Source organism: Choloepus didactylus, chromosome 22 (genome assembly GCF_015220235.1).
Source record: "Choloepus didactylus isolate mChoDid1 chromosome 22, mChoDid1.pri, whole genome shotgun sequence".
Classification (NCBI taxonomy): Eukaryota; Metazoa; Chordata; class Mammalia; order Pilosa; family Megalonychidae; genus Choloepus; species Choloepus didactylus.
Window position 1 is genome coordinate 5,757,408 of NC_051328.1, and position 12,447 is coordinate 5,769,854.

The 12,447-nt window shown below is 56.1% G+C and overlaps 1 protein-coding gene across 8 annotated transcripts in view; it reads left to right on the forward strand.

Moving 5' to 3' along the window:
• Positions 1–12,447, forward strand: part of ADCY7 (adenylate cyclase 7) — a 63,361-nt gene that overhangs the window by 12,384 nt on the left and 38,530 nt on the right. The window contains exons 1-2 of one of the 8 annotated variants that reach the window (XM_037816411.1): positions 6,550–6,849; positions 7,271–7,400. The exons of 2 other annotated variants lie outside the window; for them this stretch is intronic. The gene's annotated coding sequence lies outside the window, so the exon portion shown is untranslated. Of the gene's footprint in view, positions 1–2,137; positions 2,245–2,926; positions 3,073–6,549; positions 6,850–7,115; positions 7,401–12,447 lie in introns of those variants that run through there. 5 more of the 8 variants (XM_037816414.1, XM_037816412.1, XM_037816418.1 and 2 more) reach the window with 5 other exon arrangements.

The window sequence follows — 12,447 nt, forward strand, 5'->3', positions numbered from 1 at the left end:
GCCCCTTCCCAGTGAACAGCCCCTCTGGAAACCACCACAGTCCTGCTTGCTATCACTATAGATTAGATTTGTCTTTTCTAAAGTTTCATATAAAGGGACTCAGGCAGAATGTATGCTTTTGTGTCTGGTTCTTTCACTCTGCTTAATGTCGGCCTGATTTGTCCCTGCTGTTGGGTGTACCAGTAGGCCATTTCTTGTTACTGCTGAGTAAGTACCCCATTGTGTGAATATATGATCATTTGCTTATCCGCTTGCCTGCTGAAGGACATTCAGGTTGTCTCCAGTTTGCCTATTGTGAATAAAACAGCCATGAACATTTGAATACAAGTCTTTTGTGGACTAATGTACTCTTTTGCTTGGGTAAATACTGAGTCACAGGAGTATTCCCATGCGGCTGTACCATTCTGTATTTCCGTCAGTTGTATATGAGAGTTCTAGTTGCTCTGCATCCTTGCCAACACTTAGTATTTTTGGTCTTTTAAATTTTAGTCATTCTAGTGGTGTAGTAGTATCTTGATATGGTTTTGATTTGCTGGTAATTAATGATGTTGAATACCTTTTCATGAGCTTGTTAACCGTTTCAGTATCCTCTGTTGAAATGCCCTTTTAAATCTTTTGCCCATCTTTTAAAAATTGGCCATATGTCTTCTTCTTGTTGATTTATAGGAGATCTTCATATATTCTGGACAGGAGTCTTATCAGTCATATGTTCCCTGTGCATGCCCGGCCTTTTTCCCCTTTCAGTGATGTCTTTTCCGTCTCTGCTTGGAACGCCCAGGCCTGGGGCTGGGCTTGACCTGGGAGGTGTCTGCTGAAAGAAGGGGGCACCACCATCTGTACCCCTATTGAGATCCCCACTGGAACAGCACAGAGCCCTGTGTGGGTCCTATGCCTGTCTCCCCACCAGACAGCAGACTTTAGGGCAGAGGCTGGGTCAGGCCCGACACCTCCCAGCCCTCGGCACAGGCCAGCTCAGAGGCCACACCCAGTCCCTTTGGGCTGCTGTGCACTGGGTGTCCACTCTGCACCCAGCCTGGTTCTGGGCCCTGGGGACATTGCTGTCAACAGAATGGTCCCATTTCTGCCTCTCCTGGAAAGCTATTTGGGGGAGACAAAGCAAGTCACAGCACAATGCCAGGTGCTGGGACAGGGAGGGTTCTGGGACTGGAGGGCCTGCAAGAGGAGGGTTTGACCCTGCTCGGGGGTCAAGGAAGGCTTCCTGAATGGGGCGGGGAGGAGACACGCCCTTGCTTTCAAGGAGCTCACAGCCCAGTTGGAGGGTCAAGATAAAAGGCAGAAAATGATCCAAGAACCAAGTCACATACTCAGAAGGGTTCCTTGAGGACCGGAAGGCTCCACCCCTCAGCTGGGCCCAGGCTTCCTGTCTGTCTTTGGACGTCCCCCTGCTCTCCAGCCCTTCCAGTCTGCTGCCTCATCACTGAGCTCCCCGTGATCCCAGTGGGGGAAGCTGAGGTCAGCAAAGAAGGGGAGCTGGGGCTCACGGCCTGGCCTCCTGGTGCAGAGGGATGTGGGGTTTTCTGGAGGCTCCAGCTGTCTGGAATAGGAACTCCAAGAAGACATCTTAGCTTTGCCCCTTTTCCTGAGCCTAGCATGGGGGCAGGTGTGAACTGGAGAGGCAGGGGGTTGGATTGGAAGGCCTTTGACCTCCCAGGCCAATCTAGGAGTCTGCTGGGCCCCTCACTGTATGGGTGGGGAAACTGAGGCCCAGGGAGGTGAAAGGGCCTGTCTGTAAGTGGTGGAGCCAGACTGAGGATCCTGTGCCAGGCTGCCTGAGTCTAATCGTTTATTAAGAATGCATTTACTCCCTGGTCTTGGCTTTGTCATCTTGGGACTTCTAATGGAGGTTTTGGGTACTTGTTTCATCTTTGTTTTCAAACTTGTTCCAGCTTAAAGCTTCCAATTTCCATGAAGTCATTAGAGCCGGGAGCCTGGCCTGGCTGCTCCCCGCAGCCTTGTCGAGGGCTCTGCTGTGGCTGGGAGAGGGGTCCCCCATGCACCCTGAGAGGCCCTGAGCTGAGAGTTCAGTGTTAGCCTCTCTGCTGCCACCACAGCAGAGGCAGGAAGTGGTGGGTCCCAGCTGTGACTCATTCTCGTTAGTAGCTGGTGGAAAGACCTTCACATGTGTGAGCCTGGCTGGGGTCCTGGACGGGGAGGGAGGGCTGGGCCACCTCCCTGCGGGCTCAGACCTGGGCCAGGCTGCTGAGGGGCCCCGAGGACAGCCAGGTAAAGCAGGGTGGGGTTGAGTAGGGACGGGGTGGACAGGCCCTCCACCCCCAGGCGGATGGCTGAGAGGCGAGCTCACGTGGGTGAGCCTGGCTGGGGTTGGGGGAGGCTCTTGAGCCTCGTGGACAGACAGACAGCAGGTAGGGCAGCTCCTCATCTAGGGACCAGAGACAACTTGTCACTGCTTCCCAGACAGATAAGCAAGTGTGTTATTACTGCTGTGTAGCTCGTTTGGCTCGATGAACCACAAACTCTCCAGTGCCCACGTCTTCCCAAAGATGTAATTTTACATTTGTAAGTGCACTTTACTTTTCTCAACAAGAGTAAACATTAGTGAGGGAAGGATAAGGGAACTGACTTTATTAGATGAACAGCAACAAACAGACAAGACAAGCTCTGAAAGTGATACATGCCCAAGACAGAGAACAAAGACACCTCAAGAGCATGGAACGGTCTCCCTTTCCTTCCAGCCCTCCCTACCCAGGCCCCGGGACCAACGTGGACCTTCCGGTGGGTCCTTCGGAATCTCTCTGTGTGCATCCAAGTGTGCATCTCGTACACAGGGTGCAGGAGGCGCTTCTTTCCGTGTCACCATGTGGGGCTCAGGGGCGGGGACCGCGGCTACTGGGGCTTCCTCCCTGGCCGGCCCTCGGCGGGGGCCCGGGTGTGGGGCCAGGTGTGGGGCCTGCGCCACATGTGTAGCACTTGGAAAGTATTTGGTTCAGTGTGTTTTAGCAGAAATGTCTGTAAATAGGACACTGAATCTGTGACTTTGTGGATCTCTTCTTGCCTCGGATGAGTGGAAAATGGGCCGATTTCGGAGGAAGTGTAAGTGACAGGCAGGATGTGCAGGCGTCTGAGGCGCCGGCGTTGGCGAAGGCCTCCTCTGAGCGCCTCTCGGTTCCGGGCAGGTTGTGTGTCTTCCTCCTCCGGATGGGCCGGGGTTTTCCGGGGTTTTCCGGTGGCTCCCGGCGGCTCCCAGCACGGGGTGTGGGTGTGGAGGAGGGGAGCCTCTCTGGTCCTCCGAAGGGAAGGTGTGAACTCGGTGGAGAAGAGTCATTCAAGGAAGGGGCTGTTTACAAGCAGCTGCTTCCCGAGGGTGGGGGCTGAGGAGTGGCCTCGCAGGACTTCTTGGCTGGGAGCAGGTGGTCTGGGGCCTGGGAGTTTGCTTAGGCAGTGAGAGGGGGACAGGACAGGAGGGGGTCCCAGGTGGTGTTACTTCGGGGACTTACACCTCCCTTACAGTTTGTAGCCATTGACTTAACCCATTCCCCACCTCCCTCACTGCGCTGTGTGTGCATCACCCGCAGTTTACAGAGGGTAAACTGAGGCCCAGAAGGGCGGTATCTTGTCCTGGGTCACACCGTGAGTGGGTCTGCAGGGCAACCACTTGCCCACACTGTCTCTTGTGGAGAGCTGCTCCCTGTGTTTGAGCTCTGGGGTCGGGCTCAGGACACTGCCTGTCTTGGGTGGGACTGGTGGCTTAGTGGGGTGGCCTTCACTGGGGGGTGCGCCTGGCTGGACCCGCCCTCTGCATCCAGTGCCAGCGGGGATGGAGTGGGACGAGGCCTTCAGCATGGCCGGGGCAGGTCAGGGCTCTTGGGCCCTGGCTGGGCCAAGCCTTCTGGGAGCACGGGGGCTGCTGTAGCTGGGGGGTGGGTATCGGCCATGTCGACTTTCCAGGCTTTGCCTTGCCTCCCTGTCTGTCCTGCCTCCAGAGGGAGGGTGGATTTCCTGGAGGAACTGGGCGATGAGGATGGATGGTGCTGGGCTGAGGGGTCTCCCTGGCAGCCTGCACCTCTGGGGCTAATTACTTTTTATCTCTTGGCTCCTCGGTTTCCTTTTCTGTAAAATGGAACTGATGGCAGCGCCAGGGGCTGCAGGTTGCCGGAAGGGTTGAATGCATGCAAGATGCTTCCTATGGCCTCTGAGACTAGTGAGTCCAGGCCAGGAGGCTCTCAGCAAGGCCCTGAGCCCCTGCAGTCCATGGGGGGCGTCCCACTAGCCACCTCCTCTGCCTGGTGGCCTCCAGCTCTGCCTCAGCTGCCCCCCGGCGAGCCTGGTGTGTGCCTCCCCTCGCCCACCTATGGCTCCTCCTGTCCCTGCCCCGCACGGAGTGTGGCAGGGCACCCATCAGCCATAGGCATCTGGCCCGACTGGCTACTGCCCACGGATTTCACAGCCGGGCCACGTCACGGCTGCGGGCAGTACCCAGCCCAGGGGCAGACCTGGGGGGCTGAAGCACCCGTCCCAGCACTCCCCTTGCTCCACACCCTCTTCACCCTGACAGCCCTTCTAAATGGACCAGGTCTCAGGGCAGGGCGGTTGCTCGAGCAGAGGTGCTCCGTGCCTCTGTGGGAGCCCCCTCCCCTGTGACCCTGGGGTAGGCTTTCCTCGCACACCCGCCGTTCTCAGTGACAGTCATTTCCACAGTTGGCCTCTGAGCCCCCACCAAGTGCTGTGCTGGTGGGGGTACACCTGAGCCAACCCCATTGCTGTGACCGGGCAACCTTGGGCCTGGGAAATGAGGCCTGCAGGGTTTCCACATTGCCCCTGGCCTGGTTAAGCCCACCAGGGCTCCTCTCTGGCCTCGGGTGCGTGTCTGAGCCCCTTGAGCCCCTTTCCCGGACCTGGCTCCAACCCCCCCTCCCAGCCTCTCCCCTGGCCCCCTGGGCCAGCCCCACTGCTTGTTTACCAGGCTCTTGGCCCTCTCTTGCCTCTCCCCGCCCTTTGCTTGGGCGGTCCCTTCTGCCCAGAGGCCTCTCCCTACCTCCCAGCTTCCTCTTGGCTTCAGGGCTCCTCAAGTGGGCAAAAAGAGGGGGCTCCACTGTGTTTGCTCCTGAGTCAGCTCCCCCTCACCTTTGTTGACACCAGGAGCGCCCTGCTCTCTCTGTCCTCCCCTTCCTGCCTTTCCCTTGTCCCCCGACCCCACAGGTGACCACTGGAGGGTATTATCCCTGAACGGGGCCTGAGGGAAGGGGAAGCAAGGTGAAGCCTTCGTCACAGTTCTCAGTCCTGCTTCTTGGCCTAAAGGTTCCTCCCTGGGTGCTGGGACCCCACCTGGAGGCGACAGGGGCAGAAGGAGTGGGCATGGCCTCAGACACGTGGTGTGCCCCCAGGGAGGAGCAGGAGGCCCCCAGGAGACAGGGAGTGCACACAGTGGGTGGTGCCCGGTCCACCTCTTAGGGCCCAGCCTCCTGGGTGGTCATCTGGGCCCAGGACACCCGATTAGGGGCTTCTATCCCCCAGGATCCAGCCCTTCCTGCCCCTCCGGGGCCTTTGGTGCCCTGGCCAGCCGGCTACCCAGCTCCCCAGCTCTGAAGTGGCCCGATCTCGAAACCTCAGGCTGACCTAGGGTGATGATTCTTGGGTCCCTGGCTGGCTAAGCAGGAAGAGGCCCAGGATCCTGGGGTGCAGCTGCACTCTTTGGGGATGGGGAAACTGAGGCCTCGTCTGTTCTGCAGCCTCGGGGTGAGTGCGAGTTCCCCTGGTTGGAGAGGGGGGCCTGAGCTATTTGGTCTCACTCAGAGGAAGGAATGTGGGGTTTGGGGCTGCAGTCTCAGGGGGCTGTCCCCTCTTCCTCCAGGCCTCAGTTTCCCCATCTCTGCAGTCAGTGGGCTTGCTCCACCTGTGCATCTCCCTGCCTGTGTGGGGCCAGGCGGGACCTCAGGATCTGCCCATCTTGTTCCCAGGCCTCCCACACCTGTCCCTGCGGGGCCCCATCTAGCTGGGGAAGGAGGAGCCCTTTGAAGTCCACTGAGGTGTGGCTTTAATGGGGGAGCTGGGCTGATGGGGAGGTGTCCTCTTTTGAAACACCCAGACTCCCTGGAGCCACCATTGTGGCCCAGCTTGGCATGACTGAGTCCCCTGGGGAGCAGGGGACTCTGGGCCAGGCAGGCCTAGGGGCAGGGTTGCCGGCGGAGAAAACAACTGCCTTTGGGGGTGACAAGAAGTGAGACTGAGACCCCTGGAACTTGAAGTGTGTCTTCCAGTGCCAGTTTTTATCAAGGTTTGTCAGGCTACCGATCCCTCATGTTTCAGCTGGGTGGGGTGAGCCCAAAGGATGGAACTCACTGGGTGAATTCCAGTCCTTTCTGTGGGTGAGCAAACCAAGGCCCAGAGAGGTTAATTCACATGCCCAAGGTCACACAGCTCCCCGAGGTGCAGTGGGTCTCAAACCCATGCTGTTTGGCCTCAGCTCCTGTGCTCTCAACCACTCAGCTTCTTGCCTTCCACCTCGCCCCGCCCCGGCATTGAGCCCCACTGGGGAGCCTTGTAGCCTCAGTGCCTCGCCCTGCACCAGCTTCACGGCCGGGTCCCACTGAGCACTTGCTTAACGGAAGGGGTGGTGGTGCACTCAGCATCCCCAGAGGTGCCTGCTTCTGGGTAGAAACAGGGGCCTGGTAGAAACGGTGCAGTGAGGATGGGCTTCCTTCCCAGTGTAAAGTTTCCTGATTTATGAGGAATTTTTATGGCCACGGGCTCATTTCACTGCCAGTGTAGGCCTGGGGTGGGGTTTGTCATCTCCACTCCACAGGTGAGAAGCTGAGGCCTGAGGGGCAGGTGACCTGCCTAAGCTCACGCCAATGGGACTGGGGATGCCAGGTCAGCGCTGATCATGTACACCTTGGTGCAGTGAGGACAGGGTTTGGGTGCCTCCTGTGCACCGGGCAGGCAGGGCGCGGGGACCTGGGAGCACAGTGGCAAGTGACGGATTGTCCAGAGCCTGGGGAGGTGACTGGGCTGCGCTGGGGAAGGACTGGGGGCTTGGGCAGCTGTCTCGCAAGGGGTGGCAGCTGAACCCTGCTCTGAAGGGCAGGCAGTTCTCCAGGCAGAGGGGTCTTGGGGCGCCGGGAGGTGGGCAGTGTTTTTAGGCTGTCGGGGCCTGGAGATGCAAGGGTGGGGCTTGTTTGGGGAACCGAAATAAGTCAAATCACGCAGCCATAGAGAAGGCCACAGGCAGTCACGGAGGAGGTTTTCGGCCAGGGGGTGAGCAAGGACTGGATTTGGCGTTCTTGGGGTACAGGAGAGGTGCAGGGAGCCCTGGTGGACTGTCCCAAGGGGAGGCCTGGGTTCGGGGGCCAGAGAGTTGGCCGTGGAACAAGACTTCGCCTTGGCTGTCTCCTGGTGCCTGGCCTGGAGTCTGGCTCCAGAAGGTGAGTGTTCGTGAGGGGAGCAAGTGACCGGGAATGGGGGCTCCAAGCCCAGGGGATAGCTGGCGCAAGGGCCTCCTGCACCCGTGTGGGCGCAGCTCCGGAAACCGGGGCTGTGGTTTGGGGGTGGTGTCGGGTGGGGCTGCTTCCCCTGCAGGAGGGCTCTTCCGGGTTCTCAGCTCGGCCTCATGAGGCAGCCCCGCTCCCGGCAGCCCCCACTCGGCCTCATTCGGCTTCTTAGGAAGCCTTGGGGGGAGGTGGGATTCTAGCCCGTAGGACTGGGGCTGGGCACTCTGGTGTCTGGCTCTGTGGGGGCCAAATTGGGGGCCTCTGGGCCAGGCGGTAGCTTCTGGCTTGCGGTTGGGACAAGGGAGCTGTGGTGCCCCAGGGGAGGCTGTGACCCCCAGCGTGCCCTGCTGAATTCTGGCTGCCTCTCCCACTGACCTCTCTGTGGCTAGCTTCTCTGCTGGGAACTTTGGGGACCCTGGAGGCCTTGAGGAATCAGGCCCAGAGAGGGTGAGGAATCTTCTAAGTCACACAGCTGCTGAGAGGCAGGGCTGGGGCTGAACCTTGGGTGCTCTGACATTCAGCCCAGGGCTCTGTGTGCTTGGCACTGCTTTGCCTGGGCAGATGGGGAAGCTGAGGCAAGCAGGCCACTTCCCTGCATTGCTTGGGAGAGTCTACCTGGTTGGTGTTGGGAGCTTATTTTCCCCAGGGCAGTTTGCTTCCCCAGCTGAAAACCGCTGGAGGGCAGGGGCTGTTGAACCCCTGAGTGCTGCTCCCTCAGCCCCTCCTCCGGGCTCTTCTTGCCCCTTCCCTCCCACCCCCACCCCAGCGGAGGCCAAGCTCAGTCCTGGGCCCCTGGCCCGTGAACAGGTGGGGAGTAGCTGTCAGAAAAGGGGGGGAGGATGGCCTCTCGGGGACACAGCTTTTATGAGGAGGAGCTTTGTGTGTTAATGCAAAAAGTCCTGCAAACCAGAAAAACTGGGGGATGTCTTACTGCACTTAATTCAGCAGATTTCTTCCCTGCAGGCATTGTCAGGGCCTGATGTGCACTGGGAGTCTTTAAAGCAGCAGGTGGAGGAGGCCTATGAGCAGGGACCTGGTTGGGGTGTGTGTGACTGTGTATGTGTAGCATTTCGTGGCCCCACTGGTGGATGGCAGCACCTCACGAAATGCAGGGAGAAGAGTTAACAGCGAGCCTGGGCCTGGGTTCCAGTCCACTCCCTTCCACACCTCGGGGCCCTTCTGCCAACCTGTGAGTGCCTGTGACGAGGTCTGCTGCCTAGGCCTGGCGGTCGGTGCCACGCGTGGGCTCTGCTCGCGGTATCCCCCTCGAAGACCCTCAAAGCCCTGTTAACTTGCTCCAGGTCATGCAACATGTTGAACCTGGGATTTGTTTTTTCTATTAAAACCTCCATTTTTTTTTTTTTTTTTTTTTTTAGTTAGAGCAGTTGTAGGTTTACAGAAAAATCATGCAGAAAGTACAGAGTCCCGTCCCTGCCCCCTCACTGTCGGTTTTCCCCGTTATTAACACTTTGCATTAGTGTGGTAGCTTTGTTACAATCGATGAAAGAATATTATCCTAATTATATTATTAACTAGAGCCCATGGTTTACAATAGGGTTCACCCCCAGGGTTGTAGAATTCTATTGATTTTTTAAAAAATTAGTCTGGTAACATGCAATCTAGAATTAATCATTTAATCACTTTCATGCGTTCAAGTCAGTAGTGTTAAATACATTCACAACGTTGTGCTCCCAAAAACATTTTTAAAAAATTGCTCTTTATGACAACAGAAATAAAAATTGAAAAGTGAGAAGTAAGATTTGTCCACTCTGGTAAAGCCACAGTTTTAGTTCCCCCATGTCCTGGTTCAGCCCTTCTCCCTTCCATGTGGAGATGGTGAATCCTTCTACCATGTGGGGTTTTTGCAGGGTGCTCTGTGCCATCCTGCATTTGAAGCTGCCTCACCCTTTTGGACAAATGCTTTATATTCCATTGTAAGGATGTATCCTAATTTATTTCACCAGTCCCTGACTGATAGATATATAGGTTGCTTTCAATCTTTTGCTATTACAGATAATGCTGCAATTAATCTTGCACGCACATCGTTTCCCATATGTGCGAGTGCTAGATTATTACTTGAAGTAGGTTTGCTAGTCAAAAGGTATGTGTGCCCATTAGTAATTTTGTTAGGTGTTACTAAATTGCCCTCTACAGGGGTTGTACCCAGTCACGCTTCTGCCAGCCAGGAATGTGAGTGCCTGTTTCCCCACAGCCTGGTCAACACAGACTTATGAAATACTTTGATCTTTGCCAATTTGCTTGGTAAATTATAGTTTTTCACTGCAATTTTAATTTGCATTTGTCTTGTTACAGTGAGGTCAGCCTCTTTCCTGATGTTTAAGGTCCCTTTGCATTGCCTTTACTGTGAACTCTTTTCATAGCCTTCCCCCATTTTTCTATTGTGTTATTGGTCTTTTTCTTTTTGATCTGTAGGAACTCTTTACATATGAGAGTGATTAGCTTCTTGTGGTATGAATTGCAAATATGTTTCCCTAATCTGTTACTTGACTTCTGATTTTGCTTTTGCTGGTTTTTACCATGTAGGAAATTTCTTTTTGTCTGTTTTTTATGTAATTGAATTTATCAATCTTTTCTTTATGGCTTTTGGATTTTGTGACAGGCTAGTAAGGTCTTATCCACTACAACATGATATGAGAATTCTCTCATGGCTTCTTGCTCTCTTTGGATGTCTTCCTGGTATAAATTATGAGTCCAGCTTGCTCTGTCTCCACTGGGCTTTGCTGCCTCTATAAATAGGCCATCAACAGCATAGGCGTTAAGACGCGAGTGTGTATCCTTCCTGCCCTGCTCCAGGACAGCGGTTATTCCTGTTTCTGTTCATCAACAGGTCTGTGAAACGGGTCTCTTCATGCCTTGCTGTCACCATCAACCCCACTGACCGGGTGGGGAGGCTGAGGCTCAGGGGCAGGAGCTGCCCTGACTGGGCAAAGCGTGGTCAGTGGGCACCCCACTGCCCTCTTGTCTTGGGCAGGACTAGACTTCCCCTTTCTGTTCCTCCTTATCAAGGCAAAGGGATCAGAAGTGTGTTCAATGTGGGCATGAAAGTATTTCCATGCTGAAGGGGAAGCTGAAAGGGAGAGAATGCTAAAGGAATAAATCAATAATGGTGGAATTTCAGGCAACAGTAGAAGAAAGATATTAATAAGCCTTCTAACTGTTGACTGGTTAGTCAATTAAAAAGCACTGTTACATGAATTCCCACTGTGTGCAGAGACCCCGCAGACCCCCTGGGGGTGCTGAAGATCTGAGCCAAGGTTTCTGCCTTCTGGAAGTTTGTGGCTGGTGAGTGGCACACAGAAGGTACTCAGTGCACATCTGTTGAAGGAATGAATGCATGAATCCTTCTAAAGTGGAATGAACAAATGGATGAACTCTTCCCAGGCAGTCACTAGCCATCATTAGAATTGGCATAAGAGACAGGAAATCTGTTTAAATAATTGTTTGCATTTTACAGGAGAGACTGGGCAGGGCAAAGCTTAACTCAAAGGAATGAAGCGCAGGGGAGAATTTCAGGGTCCAAAGAGCAACTCCCTACCCCATCCTTAGAATTAGCCCTGTGGGGCCAGGCTGTACCCTTCCAGTTTTTCTTCATCCCTTTTCCTTTTCATTTTATAGTTCAGCCTCCAGCCCAGCCCAGAGTTGGGCCTCAGAGATCTGACCCAACTGCTCCTTTCCAAGGGGGGAAACTGAGGCCCAGGTTGGTCAGGGGACTTTCCAGGGTCTCAGAACAGATTGGGGGCTGAACTGGGACTGGACGCAGGTCTCTGGATCCCAAGACTGGTGGGCAGCCTGGGACTCCTGGGGGCTGTGGTGGAGTCAGCCTGGAGGGAGAGTAGGGTTGGTTGGGGGCTCATGCCAGTGGGGAATTCTGGCTTTTGCCCCTGCCAGGGAGGCTTAGCAGCTGTCACCAGGTGACGGGGAGCTGGCATGGAGGGTGCCAGTGCAGGCTGGCCTGCTCCACTTAGACCCCACTCTTGGGCCATGGTCTTCTGGGGCTTTCTCAGCTCTGGGGACTGGGCCTTCTCCGTGCTCACTTGTCGGCCTGTCGGCCGTCATGACCCGGGCGGGCAGTTTGGGCATCAGCACACCCCGTGAGGACACCGAGGCCCTGCGTGTGCGGCCAGTGGGTAGCAGAGCCAGGATTTGAACCCAGGTCTCCTCACTCCCAGGCCAGGTGTACCTGGGTCTGAACCGGAGCTTCTGAGGAGAGGGTGGGAGGCTGGTGGCGTATCCTGTGCTGAGGGAGACCCTGAGTTCATCTGTGTTCATCCTCTGCTATTGGTCTTCCTCCCCCTCCTCACCAAAGCTATCCTGCTTGCTTTCCCCCTCTCTGCCCGCCTCAGGGTTCCAGCTGGTTGGTTCATTCATTCATTCATTCAACAAGTATTCACACAGACACACAGATCCTACCATGACAGTTTGGGGTGGTTGACAAGCTGGAGCTGGGAAGGCCTCTCAAGCAGGTGACATTTGAGGGGCCTTGAAGGGCGAGTGGGACTGCTGGGAGAGGCAGTGTGATCACAGGTGGAGGCCGAGGGCTGCTGGGCTTGGGGATGGGGGGGATTGAAAAGGGGGGGCCAGTGGGGGAGGCTGGGTTTGGAAGGGAGACCTCAGATGCCAGCCTTCCTGGGTGCCCCTCTGTGCCAGGCCTCTGCTGGGCAGAGCAGCTGCCAGCACTGCCTTCACACAGCTCAGTGTCTCCTGAGGGAGGTGGCATTAGTGGAGACAGCTTTGGCAATTGTCAGCTCTGCCTGTGACCCAGCCCACCGAGGGGCCGAGAGCCAGTGGCCTGGGAGGCGAGACCGTGCTTGTGGGTTTCCTGCTGCAGCGGTCTGGTTGTGCACGTGGGCCCCAGGGGCCTGTAGGGGCCTGTCCTCTCCTCGGGCCTCCCAGTACCCATACCCCCACCCCCAGGCCCCCACTTCCCCTTTCTGAGGCCACCGCACCCCAGGCCTGCTCA